This window comes from Toxorhynchites rutilus, chromosome 3, assembly GCF_029784135.1.
Source record: "Toxorhynchites rutilus septentrionalis strain SRP chromosome 3, ASM2978413v1, whole genome shotgun sequence".
Taxonomy (NCBI): Eukaryota; Metazoa; Arthropoda; class Insecta; order Diptera; family Culicidae; genus Toxorhynchites; species Toxorhynchites rutilus.
In genome coordinates this window covers 155749105-155764695 of record NC_073746.1, presented here as the reverse complement: position 1 = coordinate 155764695, position 15591 = coordinate 155749105, and the positions used below count along the sequence as shown (strand labels likewise).

Genomic DNA, 15591 nt, shown 5'->3' with positions numbered 1-15591 from the left:
GCGTATACAATACACGGGAATGGGTCATCTATATAGTGTGCGTTAAAAATTGATGGCGTTCATGACGCTTACTAATATGAACAAAGCTAAGAGCACACTTACATTAACAGAAGGAAACGCTTTATATTTGATTGTGGGCTCAAGTGCACAGTATGGAACATTCAGTTACAATTTTTTTATATTATTTTCTTATAGTTAAGTATGTTTTGAGTGATTTCCGTCGGTCCGTGTCTACAATGATGTTTTTTTGGATGTTCATGAATATCCCCCATAGATGTGTTTATAACTCTGCAATTAGATCGCGGTACGGAGAATCACGAAATATATCGTCAGTCCGTTTTATTCTAAGGGTTCCCATGTAGGTCATGTGAAAAATTAAAAATTTTACAATGCGAAGTACCTCATCTGTACGTCTTATTATAGAGGTATGAGGTATTCATTAGAGTAGTGGATATTTATTTAGGTATTTATCTCGGTGACCTTCTCAGGTGTCCTATGGATATCCCTCGTCGTCGGATGATTTAATATGTAGAAAATTTAAAAGATAAAATATATGTTTCTTGAGATCTTTTCAGGTTTCCCATACATATCCTCTGCCATCGAGTGTTTGAATGTGTGGAAAATTAATAAGTTCGCGACGCGAAATATTTTATTGATACGTTTTATTATAAATATGTGTTCCCGGTGACCTTCTCAAGTTTCCCATGGATTGCCGGCTATTGTTTGAATATGTAGAAAATTAAAACAATCGCGACACGAAATACATCGTTGGTACGTTTTGTTATAGAGGTATGTTTCCGGTGACCTTCTCAGGTTTCCCATTCATATTTTTCTTCGTCGATTGTTCGAATGTGTTGTGAAAATTAAAAATTTTGAGACAAAATTGTCGATGGGTTTTATTATAGATATAAGTTCTCCGTGACCGTTAGATATCATCCGCCATCGAGTGTTTGAACATGAGGAACAATTAAAAGTTTACGCAGCGATATTGTCGGTGGTTGCCGTGTATTGAAATACATCGATTCTTTTCGATGAGTTAATGACAACCGCGTTTGTAGAATCACATCAATTACCACAGTGAATCCTGATGCATACCCCTTCACGCTAACAACTATCCCTTCCATGATAAACGCTAGGGAACCACGCTATAGAGGCGACCCTTCTGGCCTTCGGGCGGCGAATATCATACTAACATTCCTTCCCTTCCCTTGGTGACTGTATGGACGTGGCCGGCGTCGTTATTGACTAGAGCTCGAATCACCGAAAATTGCACAACGAGAATGATTTGCTAATCCCAAGCGTCATTCTGTGTGTTCTTTGTGCATTGTGGTTGGTTCAGGTCAATCACGGAGAGCAACTACGAATTGTACAGTCTACCCAAGCTCAAGCTCAAGCTCCGTTTAATTTTTGTTTCATTGTTCAAAGATAGATAAACAAATAATGATATCATAGATAGTGAAAATAAAAAAAAACTCATAGAAAGCTTCTTTCTATTCAGAGAATGTTTTGTTTTCACGGGAAAAAAACTATGGATTATTTAATCAGGCTTGCAAAATGTGCATGAACTCATATCCTGCGAGTTCATGCAATTTTTGCAATACGAACTAAATTTTTAGTTTCTGTGAAAAAGTGTTCTACAAAGAAAAGTTCTAGGAGAAATAATTTTTTATCGTGCATGAAAGGAAACGAAGAGCAAGAATACTGCGACAACGGGTGGTATGTTTTGTACATGATGTGCTTGAATTATAAACATCGTGCACAATTATGATGTGAGAAACGCATGTTTATGTTTGTGTATCATTGGGCGTGTTTGGGATAAGCATTGGACATTAGCGAAGAGCATGTTCGTGAAGAACAAAAACATGGAATCTGGACATCGCGTACACATGTGTAAGTGTTTTTCGGAAGACTGAGTGCCACCGAAGCAGGAGAAAAAGTGATCCAAATGAACTCTCGTGTTAAGAAAAAGTCTCGTGTTCGGACACTTTGTTCTAATATCTTGAAATGCTTAATGCACTGATGATATAACTATAAAATTAATATCACAATTGCTTCTTCAGAGTAATCCCTTGGTTTCACTACCACTTAATTTGAGAATTACATTAGAATTACATAGTAGGAAAAAATCTAACAGCACTACTCATTATCGTTTGTGTTTGACATTTGCTAAGCGTGAGCACGTAGAATTTACCCCTTCAACAATATGTAAATTTCTCTCGTGTTTCATCAGTTCTCATCATCATTATCAGGTTACTGTGATTGCTTGGTAAGTGTTTCGCAGTTGACTATAAAATATAATCAAGTGTAATGTAATTTTCGTTCAAAAAATTACAAAATAAAGTGTCCGAAATTTGATGTTTTTATAAATAGTGTCCGAAGTTTGATTCTTATACCCTTGATTAGAAAAGCATTTTATTCGATGATTTTTTTGTTTTCAATCAAATAGTTCTCAAGTAGAAAGCTTAAAAGCACATTGAACTAATTTATTAAAAATATCAACCAAATAATACCAGTGCATAAAGTTGAGATCTGTTTTCTGTATCATATGCCTTAAGCGTCCGAAATATGATTCAGAACGGTAGAACCTTTCCAAAAGTTACGCGAGAATTCTTAAATTCACTTGATTTGCTCGGTACGGCGTCGTGTCTTTTCGATGGAAAAGAACAGAAAAACTAAAAAAAGTCTTAAAAACAATAAAATGTTATAAAAACAAAATATTGTTTTCTAGAGTTTAATTTAAATCCTATATTAGTTGGACGAGTTGGACGCTCGTGCCGTGTGCAGCTAGTTATCAGAAATAGCATTCACAGACTATTATTCGTTTTGAGCTCTGCATGAATCTCTCAATATTCTAAAGCTACTAGCTGTAAAATGCCTTGTAAAAGTTATCTGTCTGATTTTATATTTATTTTTTCTACCGCAGCAATGTCGCTAAAAATTTAATTTCCATATGATAAAAAGAGTGGATATTTATTTTAAACATACGAGCTACAAGGCTTGCCTGCGTACAACATATAGGTAATCCACGCATATCTTTCATTCCAGTGAATATTCGTAACCCGGTGGTGATTTGTACCCTCCCATTTGTTACCTTCAATTGTACGCTCGAGACAGCTGAAAAGTGGCATTTTCTTTTGATAGTATGTTCACGTTGAATGAGATTATGATAAATTGTTCGTAGAATATAGGCAGACGACGACACAAAGTAGGTACTGAGGTTCTATTTATATTTTTCCATGATGTCAAGATCAATACCGACTTGAATGGAAGAACGTAATATAGTAACTTGAAATGGATATATTTCAGTTGCAATTAAATGTTTTCATCGAGATGAGATTGAAGCCAAATTTTACCTCCAATATTAATCTCACACTGAATTTTCTTCAATTTATCCACACATTCTAGAAATGGTTTTTGATAGTCGAAAATTCTATTCAAGTGTGCTGGAATCTACAAATAATCGATTAAATTTCATTGGATTCACAGAACGTACAAGGAGAAAAAAATCGCTTGCCGGCTTGTTGGATTGATCGATTCATTGTTGACAAATTGCATGGGCTGAAAAATTCCGGGATTTTTCAAAAACATGAACAAGATTCATTCCGAGAGGTTTATCTGTCCGTAGCTTATGTGTGAAGTTTCATGGCATTTCGTTTACTTGTTCACAAACTACAGTTGTTTAAGTGTCACTACATGGGAATTCGTATAGAAAATGGAAAAAGAATAACGTATTTTGATCAAACATTGTTTTTTGATGGGAAAACTCCTGAACAATCAATGCAGTGGTTGACGAAATGTTATTCCACTTCTGCTTCTTCGGGTACAACAGTTTATGGTTTAGTGAATTTAAAATAGGTCGTACAAGCACCGCAGATGCACCTCGTTCTGGAAGGCTACGAATCCAGGAATCGTAAAACAAGTGCATCGACTCGTTTTGAACGATCGTAAAATGAAATTACGCGAGTTAACTGAGACCGTAGGCATTTCAAAAGAACGAGTAGGATACTTTTTGCACGCCATTTTGGGGCATGATGGGGCATTTTGGACATGATGAAGCTATGTCGCGTTTACTTACCGTCGACCATAAACAACGGCGCGTTGATGATTCAACAGCCGGTTTGGCGTCATTGAAGCGTATTTGGGTGGATTTCTTCCGACGTTCTGTGACAATGGATGAAACGTGGATCCTTTATCACACTCCTGAGTCCAATAGGCAGTCTGCAGAGTGGCACTGAGGCATATTACGAAGACTTAGACGTTTCGTACTGCAGAAAGGGAATCGAAATGTTGGAACTCGCTATACCAAGTGTATTTTCCTCGAAGGAAACTATGTTAAGGAATAAATATAGCTTTGCCCAAAAAACGATTGTTTTCATAAAAAATCTTGGAACTTTTCAGTTCATGTAATAATTAACATCCGCGTGATTCGGTTGAGTTTCTTGCGAGGCCCAAATATGCCTGTTGGTACGCACCGTACCATACTAACGTAACTAACCATACTAACGTAACGATCCTCTGTTCTTTGATGATCGATTCAGGACTACTTATTACATTACAGCAGGGTAGCAGGGTACACATGCTCTGTGAAAGTACACCTAGTCGATGTACCCGCGGAAGAAAACATGTCGGTTTAGCCGGAAATGTCCACATTCAAATTGCGAATAAATCATTAAATGGAAGACTTTGTTTGTAAACAACTTTTACATGAGTTATGAGTTAACAAAAACAAAAATTGCCACAAATTCAAAGCGAAACATGATTCTGCTAATTATTTTTATACGACTGAATTAACTTGTATAACATACACATTAGGGTGGCAGCGAAAATGGTCATATCAAATTTCAAAACCCGACCATGAACATTTTGTTTATTGGCCCAAAAAAAATTACCTGTGCAAAATTTCAGCTCAATTAGACATGAGTTAGGGATGCCTCAAGCTCTCCAAGTTTGATTTGTTTTATCCTCGAACACCTTCCAAGGGGGGAGGAAATTTGGAAAATAGGATTTTTTTTCGATGCCAAATGACTTAAAAATGCATAAAACGAGTTATTTCGAAAAATTTTTGGCCGAAAATCAACTTTCAAGACTTCGCCTGAGTGCCCAAAAAATCAAAACTTTGAGTGCTTTGAGGCACCCCTAAACTTTGGTCATTTTTTTGGGCCAATAAACAATTTTTTTATCCCTTTTGTTTATTTTAGGCTCATTAGCATTTTAGCTGTAACAGAGCCGAATTTTAATCGTGTACATGTGACATGTTTATCATATCTATAATTAGCACATTACACAGTTGCCACAGTTTCGGCGTTAGAGTATACCCTTCTATACCATTGCATATGGTACACATTTGCACAGTAGCCAGTAGCAGTATTAGGCGTAAGAATTTTCTATCTGTTCTTCCATTATCCAGTTAGACCGGACAGCGGAGACAGTTGATTGATCATTGTTAAGTTATTTATAGCCCGATGTGTCTATTATTCAATCCACTTGCTTATCACTTCGGATATCATGTTAGAATGCATCGAAATTTTTGTAATAACTTTCTTAAATAGCTAGAAAGTTATTACAAAAAATTGTTATTACTTCAGTAGACTCGAAAGAGTCGAGTAGAATCGAAAGCTATCAGCACTTAAAGTTTATTTGGTTCAACTGGCATCAGACATTCTCCCTCCTATTTAGATATCGATCACAAACTATGAACCCTTTTGCTCCTATATTCCGCTTGAGATGTGATCGAACCCCACAACATGCAACAGTAAGGTTACCCTGCTGGAATTTGAAAGCATACTTTCATGAAATATACGTTTATTAAAATAAATGCAGTGTATATCTTCGAGGGTCGTTCAAAAATAAGTTTCAGTGCCTCAGAAATCGCGGAAAAATAAAGTTAGGACAAAATACAATGTGATTTTCGTAATCTACGTTTTTTTCTACATAATCGCCGTAACGTTCGAGGCATTTTTCATAGCGTGGCATGAGTTTTTCTATTCCGAGCGCGAAGTGCGTAGTGTCCAACTTTTTGAAGTACGATGTAACTGCATCACGAATTTCTTCAGTGTTATCGAGGATATCTGCATATCTGCATCTGTTCCTCATCCACGATAATGCGCGGTCTACTCGCGTAACTCAAGAGCAATTGAAAAAAAATCAAATGGACTGTGTTCGAGCATCCTCCTTACTCCTCAGACCTCGCCCCTAGCGACTCTCACTTATTCCCGCATCTTTCTTCCATGGCATCAGAATCCGGACCATTGCGGCGCAAAGCTAGAGATGTCTAAATTTTTCGTTTATTCGATAATCGATTAATCGTGGGGTCATTTTAAAATATTCGATTCATTCTTTCGTCTTTCATTATTCGATTAATCGAGCATTCGCTCTTGTAATCAAAATGAACAGACATTTATAATAAAAAAGTAATGAAAAATATGATGTTATAATTTTAAAAGTTACATCTATATAAATAAAAATGATTTGGTGTCCGTTCCTCACGATTCAACTCAAGAACTCAGCAACGGATTTAACAGTCATTATTAGGTTTGATGCATCTTAGTCTGCGTCAGGTTTATATGCCAAAAAATTATGAAAACCGTTCGGAAAGTTGGGAAATTGGAAAACCATTTTTTTCAGCAAATTTTGCATATCTCTATAAATAAAAATGATTTGGTGTCCGTTCCTCACGATTTAATTCAAGAACGGAGCAACGGATTTAAACAGTCAGTATCAAGTTTAATGTGTCTGCGTCAGGTTTATACGTCAAAAAAGAAATTATCTACGGTGAGCATAGATCACGTACATAAAAAAATAATGTCTGTGTGAGTGAGCGTTGAGTGTTCGAAATGATTTAAATCATCTATCAATTGTGGGTGGGACGAAGTTCGACGGGACACCTAGTTAAATATAATGTTAAAACAAATATGGTGCAGAATAATAGTTTTTGAATGAAATGGTATTTCAGTATATTGATAAAATTACCATTTCAAGAATTTTTTTGATGTACTCAATGGAGAAAAATGTTATTTGCAAGTGATTGAAGAATCTTGAACGAGAATTGTGTCTGAAAATAATTGTATGTTATGATGACGAATTTTGGTAGAAGTACTAGAAAACTTATAGTAAAAAGAAAATTGTAAAAGATCAAAGTGTAATCAATCAATGAAGAGTTCTGCGATTGGACCCACGGACGTTTGCTTAGTAAGAAAACGTGAAAAAGTATTTATACAGGGTGGGCCATTTAAAGTGGAAGCATCTGGCAACCCCATAACTTTTGACAGAGATGTCAGATTAACAAATGTCATACCGCGTTGGAAGCGTCATTTCAGTACAATTTTAACCATGGAACAATACACACATAAACAACGCGCTGAAATTGTTCAGCTGTACATTCAAAATAACTTCTCAATTGTGTTATCTAAACGTGCGTAGAAAAATAAAAATAAAGTTAAAACATCGCCTGGAGACAACACTATACGTCGATTATATGCCAAATTTATATCGTCTGGTAGTGTTGGTAATGCCAGTCATCTGTCCAGACAACGACCAAGACGTTTCGACGAGAATATTGATGCCGTTTGAGCCAGTTTTGCAGAGACTCCATCGACATCAGGTCGCCATCGTTCGCAAGAGTTAGGCATCGCTCGAACCACTCTCCGACGCATAATTCGTGTTGATTTGAATAGGACGGCGCTACATGCCATACAGCGGCTGCCACGACCAAATTATTGCGCGAAATGTTCCCCGGAAGATTAATATCGAAAAACGGCGATTATGACTGGCCACCGAGATCACCTGATTTGACGCCTCCTGACTTTTTTTTATGGGGATATTTAAAATCCAAGCTATACACTGGTAAACCAAGGACCCAATCCGACAAGAAATTGCTGCCATATCGGCCGAAACATTGGGCAAAGTGATGGAAAATGCCGAAAAAAGGGCACATTTTGCGGTCAAGGCCAGAGGCGGTCATTTACGAGATATCATAATCAAAAAGTAGTTAGAACAAATCTCCTTGGACCAAAATAAATGAATTTAAAAAAAAAAATTTATAATTCCACTTCTTTACTTTGCTATTGCAAAAACAAATCCTTCCACTTTAAATGGCCCACCCTGTATAAAAAAAAGTTGGGCGGGACGACGTTCGCTGGGTCTGCTAGTAGTATAATATATAATATAATAATCGCTTCTGTATTTTTGTCAACAGGGTTTTCAAACATTTAACATTAAAACATTTGAAAGTCTTTTCATTTATAAACATGGAATCACTACACGCAAAATTAAGTCAGAATCTTTTCCTCCTACGCCTTGGTAGCGGAAAAAAACTTAAAGTGATTCAAATGAATACAAATGAATCCATATGAAGGATTCAATCTGGATAAAAGATTCAATCTGGAACAATGATTGAGACGACAGTTTATACATTTAGTACGACAGATAAAGAGCGAAAAACGAAACTGTCGCAAATTGGAGCCAACGGGAGCAATATTTTGTGACCCTTTTCGTTTCGTGGCGTCACTTTCCATGGTGTAAACTTTCTTATGACGACAGTTTCATTTTATTAGTGTTATTCCGAAATGCTGTACAAGGGGACTGTATTTGCATGTTGAAAAAGATTGAATTCGAATTGGAGCGAGACATTGGGCCAGTTTCCAAACTATCAATCCAGTAGGTCATGTTTCAAGATGAATTTAGATGAGTTAGTCCTCTCTTTATTTGTTTTTTTTTTCATGACCTCAACTCCGAGTGTCCACGCATCGCAACATTTCGTGCTTTATATTATCATGCTTTATCATATCAAAACGGTTGGATAAATCCCCGCATAGAATTGTTGTGGTGCGTTTCCTGGGTCCGCGGTTGCGATTGTATTCATATGTGTGGAATAATAACACGCCCTCGACATATGATTGCAGGAAGCCAAATACGGAAATGGGACGCGAATGTGATATACATGTCAATCTGTGAAAATGCAGGGATTTCTTGCAGCCATGTGGAAATTTGCGATGTTTGTGTGGCAAAGGAAATCCGTTGGGTGTAAATAGAAAGGAAAATTTGATATTTTCATGACAGCTTAGCGGAAAAGATAAAATTCATGAATCGTCATGTTATAAATTTTCGTGTTGAAATGGAGTAAGAAAATCCACTGGATCTATTTGTATTGTGGAATCTCTTTAGTCGCTGAAGACCGTATTCTTAACATCTCTAGGAGGCATTGATGGATGGGGACTATATTATCTTCCATCAAATTACATCGTAAATAAAGACACAACACACAAGCGGAAATGACGCTTGAATATCATATTTCGCTTACAGACACATCCACACAATCCCTATAACTACCCGTATGATTGTAGAGAAAGACCGAAATAGAATATGTGATAATCCTCATGATCGTAACTTTAATGACTGGTCATAACAATAATAATGCTCATGAACGTTGAACTTAATCTGTTACCCTTTCCAGGTTACTACGAGTATCCTATAGCAGTCTGATTCGGACAGCTCCAATTGTCCTCCTCCCTAGTCTCAAGCAGGAACAGAGAACACAATCTACAAAAGTGTCAACTAATGATTTATAGTTCTTTGCGCTCGATCCAGAGAGTTGAAGTACACTCATAAAAGAAAACGAGAATAAAATTATACAAACACTATCTCTATAGCGCACTGCCGTTTCTGCCAAGGATAATGTGTCCTACTTTCACGATAGATAGGACTCGCTATCGTCTTCCGAAGATGGTTAACCACATTCCTTGGAAGCGGAAAAGTGTAAAACAGACTCACTCACAGTGAATTTTTCTGTTGGACCATTGACTGGTTCGTTGACCCCATTCCATAGCGGAAATGCCACGACAATAAGCATATCGCACACAGTGTGAAAAGGAAAAACTTTCAGTACCATCCTCGTATCCCCGTAATATAGCTTCAACATGCAACGGGAATTTCTGTAGTAATACGCTCTCATGATACTCGTCTGCATTCTGCACTTTGTATCGTGCATGAAAATGATTCCGCAAACTTCCTTCCATGATAAGGAGCTTTCGAAGCATGCAATCAATAATAAATGGTTTGACTAGTAGAACACAGTTATTTATGAAAAATTCAAATCCAAAATGGCCGCCAGCACAAAATGGCGCATTACATTTTTTTCCAAACCTTATCAATATGAGTTTCAAATGAAAGGGCTTGATTAGTATTACATATTTTCTCAAACCACATCAATATGGGTATCAAACGAAAGGGCTTGATTGGTAGAATACAGTTATTTATGAAAGATGTAAATACAAGATGGCGGCCGCTACAAAATGGTGGATTACATATTTTCTCAGAACCACATCAATATGGGTATCAAACAAAAGAGATTGACTAGTAGAACACAGTTGTTCATGAAAAATGCAAACCCAGAATGGCCGCCACCACAAAATGTTTTGAAAAAAATATTTTTTTTTCAAAACTGCATCAATATGTGTATCGAATGAAGAAGCTATTTGAACACAAATTCAAAATGAGCCACGTCAGATTTCTATTTTCCACAGTTCATATATTTCATTACATATCTCTCGATTTTATTTTAGTCTCATCAATGCCCTAGATTAATGAAGAAAGGGGTGTGGTAACTACTAACTGCTATTTTCTAGCTTTTAGTACATCATCTGTATTATTATTATGATGATTAACAATGAAACCGTTGAACTTAAAAAGTGTTTTTTACTTATTTGTTTTTTTAGTTCTTAGTACATTATCTGTATCATTAGTATATTTCTCTACAATAAAACCGTTCAACAATATCTTTAAAATTTTGGATTTGCATTTTCATAAATAACCGCGTTCTACTAGTCGATCTCTTTCGTTTGATACCCATATTGATGAGATTTGAGAAAATATGTAATCCATCATTTTGTAGCGGCCGTCATCTTGTATTTACATCTTTCATAAATAACTGTATTCTACCAATCAAGCCCTTTCGTTTGATACCCATATTGAAGGGGGTTCTGAGGGAATATGTAATCCATCATTTTGTAGTGGCCGCCATCTTGGATTTATATTCTTCATCAATAATCGTATTCTACTTATCAAGCCGTCTCATTTGATACCCATATTGATGGGGTTCTGGGGGAATATGTAATCCGCCATTTTGTAGCGGCCGCCATCTTGGATTTACATTTTTTTCATAAATTACTGTATTCTACTAATCAAGCCCTTTCATTTGATGCCCATATTGATAGGATTTTGAAAAAATATATATATGGCGCCATCTTGTAAAAATACAATAAATAATTGAATTAATAAAAAAAAATTACCAAACGTGTTTCCATTTAGTCCCGCTACTTATGACGCACCCGTTAAAAAGTTCTACAAGAATTAATAAATAATTTCTCTTAAAGAATTGCAAAGAACAAAAGTGTCCGGATTTAAAATCACGCCACGATGAAAGAAATTTCAAATTTTGAACAAATATAACATGATTTTGTGAAATTCTGTGATTCATAAGTTAGATGAAGGCCTTCTAATTCTATAGGAACGCTAATTTTGCATGCTATGATATGTCAATATTTTTTAGTAGTTGAAGTTATATTCGTAAGCGCTTGCGGTGTCGGACTCTCTAAAACGAAGATATGATTTATTTAGAAAAATATGACATTTCAATACTTTAGGAAATCGTAACTATTTAAGAAAAGTTATATGAAAAATGGAATCCACCTGAAAAACTATATATAACGTTTTATCCTAGGACCAACCGATCTCAAGATATGACCAATTTCATATAATACAACATAATGTTTGTAAAATTTCTATACCGTGTCGGTATCTCAGTCGTTACATCTAACAGCAGTATGTATTTTCTGTTATTTCATGAACATGATTTTCAAAAAAATATCGAAGGGTTGGTCTTTGAACATACAACATTTTTGAACATTAAATTCAATTTTTGAGTGATATTTTTTGACAGTGTATTCATAATATGATTTTTTTATAAATAGTCCAATGATTTTCCAATAAATTAGCCATACACAATATTTCAATCAGACACCTTGATTTCAAGTTACGTTTTTTTAAAAAAGGTCCATTTTTGCATACACCCTTATGAAAAATCAATCGTAAATAAATTTGATCAAATGGTCGGGGTTCTGTCAAAACGAACCAAGCGCCATTTTTTTCAAAATTGAGTTACTTACACCACTGGATGCAGAAAATAATGATCCTAATATAATGACATATGCAAAGCTTATTTATTTAAATAATTCTATTATAAAGCTTTTGAATAGCTTCTTGCATAGGAGTTTCCGTAATAGGTATAGAGCACAATAAATCATTATTGCCGATTTGAATTCCAAAGTGAAGAGACGATTATCCGAACCTAGTGAAAAGGTTATAAGAAATCCCAACCTGCTACAACAGTCATAGTTTTTTCTTATTTGAAAATAACTTCTAACTTAAAAACTATAAGATCTACCAAATTTTGTAGGAAATTGTTTAGATTTTCGTTAAAAATGTAAAAAAAAAAATTAAAATCTTACACTGAAAGCAAAATATACTCAAAATCAAAATTTATTTAAAAAAAAAGCATTTCCTAAAGCAGATCTGAATAACATCCAAGAAGTGCAAGGACATCCATATAGCAAGGAAGGGCACTTCTACATGAAAAGTGTTTATACAACAACAACTTTTTCATGTTTTTATTGAAACATTATTGTTATTGTTTAACTCGTAAAATTTTTGTGTGTGAATACTGTATTCTGTATACTGTATTCTATATTCTATATTCTGTATTCCGTATTTTGTATTTTGTATTCTGTATTTTGTATTCTGTATTCTGTATTCTGTACTCTGTATTCAGTATTCTGCATTCTGCATTCTGTATTCTGTATTCTGTATTCTGTATTCTGTATTCTGTATTCTGTATTCTGTATTCTATATACCATTGAACGGGTAATTAAATGCTTGTTTGAAGAGCCGTGGGTAGACCTACGTTTCATTTTGTAATTTATGAGAAACAAGCATTTGAAAAACAGGTATTTTGAAGCGTTGTCACGTCACAAAAATAGAGCATTTTTTTAGTTTATCAGATGAACATAGGTTCAAACATTTTTATACTTGGGTTTCTCTGAGCAAACAATGAAGGTCAACAACCCACAAAATTTGGTTGAGATGGGTCCACAAATAGAGAAGTATCAACTGTCTCCAGAAGTTGTTGTTACGAAAAGTATACGATCTAATCCAGTGTGACAACATTTTGATTCACTGCAAACACTTTTTTTGTGTTTTCATGAACAAAGCACACAAAATGAAACGATGGTAAAATTGATAAAATTTCCAACAAGAATCATCAGTTGGTGAATATTTTATAGTTAGATTGGCTTGCTGTCATTCAAATACTTTTGTGCCGTGGCAACACCTGACTTTTTGCTGTTTCGGACTGATGAACATTAATGATTAATTTAATTAATTACAGTTCCGTTTCAAAACATACAAATGATCTTTCTTCTGTGGTTTATCAACAATATATGAACGTATATTCCATAATATAAGATATAATCTTATTTCAACTTCCGGTTTGGCAACCCCATACGATATGGGCTTACCAGCGGAAGTCGAATACCGTATTCCGATGCCATTTTTGAATCAAGGATGGTGACTTCCGGTTCGTTAAAAACGGATATAAAAGACCAAGAATGGCATGAAATCCCACAATACGATCGTGAATAATAATAATAATGTTGGCATATATCCACGGGTGCACGAAGCGGAATAAAAAAAGAATAATGTTTGATAGTGAGAGATAGGGTTTAAGTGAGAGTGAGATAATGTTTGAGTGGAAAGAACTTAGCCTTAGAGCGACCTGTGTGGAGTTATACAAAGAAAGTGTACATAAAAATGCACACGCAAACATCAACGATCAACGATCAACTATCAAAGTCAACGTCAAAGTCAAAAGTCATCTTCAACACGCCAACGCCCTTGCACAGGTATGTGCGCGGATGCATACATAGTTTCTGATAGCAAAATCCAGCGCGTTCCCCCTGTAGTGAGCGCCACTCGATGAATCAGGATTTTTAGTCATTTTTAGACCACCCCAACTTTTCCCAAATAAAGACATACCGTGTATTGCAGGTAACAGGTAGATTCAATTTATATAGCTTATTTTAATGAACATACCATAAGCATTTACAGTTGCCTTGTTTCGCAATGTTTCACAATCTAAACACAATGAACACAATCTAAAAAAAACATTGAACATTGAAAGAACATTCAAGAATATTTTTTCTCTGTTTTTGAAGCAATGAAAACGCAAAATGGCGCTAAAATGCTAAAATGAAGAGAGCCAGAAAAAGTCACCATGCTCTCAAATTGTCAGCGTTATGACACCCTTCATTTGCTACTACTGAAAATTCGAAGGGACGTACCGTTCCTGAGATACAAAGAGGGATAGGTTCAGGATCACCTAAACGTGACCGGTGATCCTGAACCACATTCCCCTATACGACCTAAATGGACCTTTGGAAGGGGAAGGGGAGATCTCAGAGGAATGTGAGAGGTATTAGAGTAATAAAAACGTGAAAACTAGTATATAGCTTGCTACAATACGGTGAAATTCTAATTTAATACAACTTATTGAGTGTGTGACGTGACAACGCTTCGTGGAGACGTCACGTCACAAAATGCATGCCGTCAAAATGCATGTTCTTACGAGTTTTTTGAAAAACTGAGTAGACTGGAATCTACGTTCATCTTTCATTGACAAATCATAGAACAAAGTTTATTTGTATGTTTTGAAACGGAACTGGAAATACAACATAAATGTTCAAAAGTCGGAACCCGCAAAAAGACAGGTGTTGTCACGTCACAAAAGTATTGGGTTGGCAACAAGCGAATTCAACTGCAAAATATTCTCCAACTGAAGATTACCATTTGGAAATCGTATGATTTATACATGAAAACGAGAAAAAATCCTGTTTTTAGTGAGTCAAACCGTTGTCACGTCACGCTGGAATGGGTCATTTCCTAAAACATTTTTCTTGAACTTTCCGACAATTATTTGTCTTCATACAGTTTTAAGCTGGAACAATCATTCTATTTTTTTCTGAATATAAATGTCAACAATAAACGAGCAAATTGCGCTAGCTCATAAAGCTGTATATGCGTCGTTTATATATTGTGTTCAGAAATAATAGAATGATTTACAGCGTCTGCCACCCGAAAAGTTTCAAGTTGCTACGAAATTTTACGAGAAATTAAATGAATTTATCCGACCCTGCCAGCGCTGATTTATGATGTATCTAACCACTAACGACAGCCATAGGAAGGGATGATATATGGTACAATTTAGTGTAAGTAATTATTCACAAAAAGCGCCAAGCTGTGTCAGATAGAATAAAATGCGGCATTCTCGACAAAATCATCTGACATAGCCGTCGGCAGCGTGATCAGCGCGACCCCAGCGGATCGTTGCAGGGCAACATAATTAGAATCGATGTAACAAGCCTCCAATTCGATGGGTGCCGGAGCAAAATGATTTTCGGTAATTTTGTAAAAATGTGTCCTCGAACGAATAATCCACGCAAAATTGTATCTGTCACCCAAACCTGGGTTCATTTGGAAGAGAAG

General features: G+C 35.7%; 1 protein-coding gene across 10 annotated transcripts in view; it reads right to left on the bottom strand.

Moving 5' to 3' along the window:
* Positions 1-15591, bottom strand: part of LOC129778253 (cGMP-dependent 3',5'-cyclic phosphodiesterase-like) — a 177604-nt gene that overhangs the window by 41958 nt on the left and 120055 nt on the right. The gene's annotated exons all lie outside the window — the stretch shown is intronic.